A 3,472-nucleotide genomic window follows, 5' to 3' on the forward strand; every position below is an offset into this window, starting at 1 on the left:
AGAATCGCTTGAACCCAGGAGGCAGAGGTTGCAGTGAGCCGAGATCAAACCACTGCACTCCAGCGTGGGCAATACACCAAGACTGTCTCAAACAAACAAACAAACAAACCACCACCACAATGAGATACCAATCCACATCCACTTGCACTGCTGTAATAACAAAGACAGACCATAAGTGTTAGCAGGGTGTAAAGAAATTAGAACCCTCATACACTATTGGTGGGAAGGTAAAATGGTACAGCCACTTTGGAAAACAGATTGACATTTCTGCAAAAAGTTAAACATACAGTTATCACTTGACCCAGCTCCCAGGAGAATTCCACTCCCAAGAGAAATGAAAACACTGTGTTGCATAAAAACTTATATACAAATGTTCAGTTTTGGAAGGATAAAGCTTATACTAAATTTAACAAGTAATCTATGACAATGTTTAAGTGCAGATGATGAAAAGTAATGAGTTTGAGGTGAGGCTAGGTTCTTTGGAGAAGCTGCTGAGTCTTGAAGATTACCATTAAGTAACAGAGACAACTAGACTGAAATAACATTTTATTAATAACACTAATAACAGTGAATTGATAATATTAATATTCACTACCTTTGAAAAAAAAAACCGTGGCCCAGCACAGTGGTTCACATCTGTAATCCCAGCACTTTGGGAGGCCAGGGTGGGTGGATCACTTGAGCCCAGGAGTTCGAGACCAGCCTGGGCAACATGGAGAAACCCTGTCTCTACAAAAAATCAAAAAATTAGGCAGGCATGGTGACGCACGTGCCTGTAGTCCCAGCTACTCAGGAGGTTGAAGCGAGAGGATCCCTTGATCCCAAAAGGGTCGCGACCCTGTCAAAAACAAAACAAAATAAAACAAAACTCTGCAATGGTACTCTGCATTTGTAATTCTCTGAGTAGATGGCATGAAGAGGATCACAACAAAAAAAATTAACATCACTCTTCTAAAAGTCTCCCGAGAGTAAAAAAATACCAGGTCCCTTGGGCTGTAAAATCCCAAAAGAGAGTCAACAAACTATCTTGAATGGCTAAAACAAAGAGATACACCTAACCTTAGCAGTTTTAAAATCATTCTAATGAATTTTACACTGGAAAAAAAACTGCTCATGTGTTTGATAAATCCTTTCTTGGATCTTAAAGAACTCTACAATCATTTGGTACTGGAACCTTTTCCAGCTGCAGGAATGCTGAGTTAATTCTTCCAAATGTCTCTGAAAACCAACATTTGAAGTCACCATACAGATTAGTTTATTTCTTTGTATGCCATCAAATTAAAGCAAAACTCATGGACGATGTTAAGCCAAACCTAACTGCTTCCAATGAAGTCGCTAATAAAAAATGCCAAATTGGGATATTTTCATTTCTTGGGTTTTTGTTTTGTTTTGTTTTTGAGACAAGGTCTGGCTCTGTCACTCAGGCTGGAGCACAGCGGCACCATCTCGGCTCACTGCAACCTCAGCCTCCTGGTTCAAGCGATTCTCGTGCCTCAGCCTCTAAAGTAGCTGGGATTACAGGCACCACGCCAGGCTAATTCTTGTATTTTTAGTAGAAACGGGGTTTCACCATGTTGCCCAGGCTGGTCTCGACCTCCTGGGCTGAAGAGATCTGCTCGCCTCAGCCACCCAAGGTACTGGGATTACAGATAGGAGTCACCACGCCCAGCCTCATTTCTTGGAGTTTTTAATGGTAATATCTATAAACAATTTGGTTATAAAGGCAACTGAAACTTATTCTAAGCATTAAAAAAAATAATAACGGGGCCAGGCACGGTGGCTCATGCCTGTAATCCCAGCACTTTGGGAGGCTGAAGCAGGTGGATTGCTTCAGCCCACGAGTTACAGACCAGCCTGGGCAACAGGGTGAAACCCTGTCTCTACTAAAAATACAAGAATGAGCCAGGCAGTGGTGACGCACCTGTAGTCCCAGCTACTTGGGAGGCTGAGGTTGGAGGATCGCTTGAGGCCGGAAGGTTGAGGCTGCAATATGCCACTGCACTCCAGCCTGAGTAACAGAGCGAGACCCTGTCTCAAAACAAAACAAACAAACAATAGTAAGGGTCCACAAACATAGGGCTTGTAAAACATCAATATACAAGAAATAAAGTTTTTACACAATCCACAGCACTTATACTTCCTCAGATTCTGATCAATTACAGTCATCAGAAACATACGCATTATGTCACCAATAAATGACAAAAAAGGCGAAATCAGATTGGCTGGTCGTATTTAAGTATACTCAATGGGTTTTTGAAATCTGAGGAAAGGCAAGAGAAATATTTAATCCCTCATGTCATGTCACTGGTCAGGAACGAGTGTCTCCAAAAACCGCTGCCATCCCGTCCCCTTGATTTCCCAGAAAGCGGTGGTTGTCTTAAATGTGTGGTTTGTTAACTATTTTCATAAGAAACTTCCCAGTAGATGGATAGTAAATCGCATAAGGCTCAGAAAAGGCCCCAAATGCGTAAAGACAAAGGAGTAAAGAAGGGCAAACAACAAAGATTTTCAACACTGGAGACGGCCGTGTTACTCAAAAGGTGTTTCAAAGAAAGAATCTGGGCGCTTTGCTCTTTACAGCACCTGCCTCCGAGGGAGGGAGCTCTTGGGCTTGAAGGCGCCGAAGTTTCAACCTCTACAGTGGGAAAAAGACGCCTGCGACAAAACAAAGCGCTCGGTGGTGGTGGCCCTCGCGTCGCACCTCACGCCGTGAAGCTACACGAGACGAACACCGGGTGCGCTCCGAGGGGCCGGGTCCCGCGTTGGGGTCGATCCCCGTTCCCCATGCCCCGCTCCTCAGGGCTGAGCCAGCTTCCTCCGGAAGGGACGCTCTGCCTCCAGTCGCTCGCCGGGCTCCCATTCCTGACCCCAGACTCCTCGGGCGCCCCCACAGGCCTCGCTGGCGCCCCTACCGCCCACCCTCTGGCTCCCACCCCGCGGCGGCCTAGACCCCAAGCCGGCGCCTACTAGTCCCAACGGCGGGCTGGGAGGACGGGCGCGGCGGGCTGGAGGGCGGGTGCCGCGGAAGGGAGGGCGCCCCACTTCCCCGCACCGCCCGGCCAGGCCCGCCGCGCACTGACCAGCTCAGGACAACCCAGGGCCCTGGCGGCAAGCGCTGGACTCCTCAGCTTCGCTCTGCCACGCCGCGCCGCCGCCGCCCGCGTCTTTTGTTGTCGCGGGTTCTCCTGGCAACCGGCGAAGCCCGCCTCCCGCCGCGTCCTCCCCAGGTCGCCGCGTCCTGGCCCCGTCCCCGAGCCTGGCCACGCCCCCAAGCCCGTGCGCAAGAGTCTTGCGTCCCCAGGAAGTCCGCAGAAGGCCAGCTCCCGGGCTTCCCTGCAAACCCGAGTTGTGTCCCACTAACGCGCTGGGACTGGTCTGTGAGGCCTGAGCGCAAGCATCTTTCCACGGGTTCGTGAAATGAATGAGAACGATTCCACACTGTGTTTCAATATCTTAGCTACCAATTCAGTTT

At 48.8% G+C, this 3,472-nt stretch overlaps 1 protein-coding gene across 4 annotated transcripts in view; it reads right to left on the reverse strand.

The window, feature by feature from the left end:
* KIF27 (kinesin family member 27) overlaps positions 1-3,175 on the reverse strand; it is an 85,862-nt gene extending 82,687 nt beyond the window's left edge. For 3 of the 4 annotated variants that reach the window (XM_011953971.1, XM_011953972.1, XM_011953969.1), the window contains exon 1: positions 3,081-3,175. The gene's annotated coding sequence lies outside the window, so the exon portion shown is untranslated. Of the gene's footprint in view, positions 1-1,921; positions 2,029-3,080 lie in introns of all 4 variants that reach the window. The other variant, XM_011953970.1, reaches the window with a different exon arrangement.
* Positions 3,176-3,472: the final 297 nt, after the last annotated feature.

Source organism: Colobus angolensis, unplaced genomic scaffold, assembly GCF_000951035.1.
Source record: "Colobus angolensis palliatus isolate OR3802 unplaced genomic scaffold, Cang.pa_1.0 Scaffold379, whole genome shotgun sequence".
NCBI lineage: Eukaryota > Metazoa > Chordata > Mammalia > Primates > Cercopithecidae > Colobus > Colobus angolensis.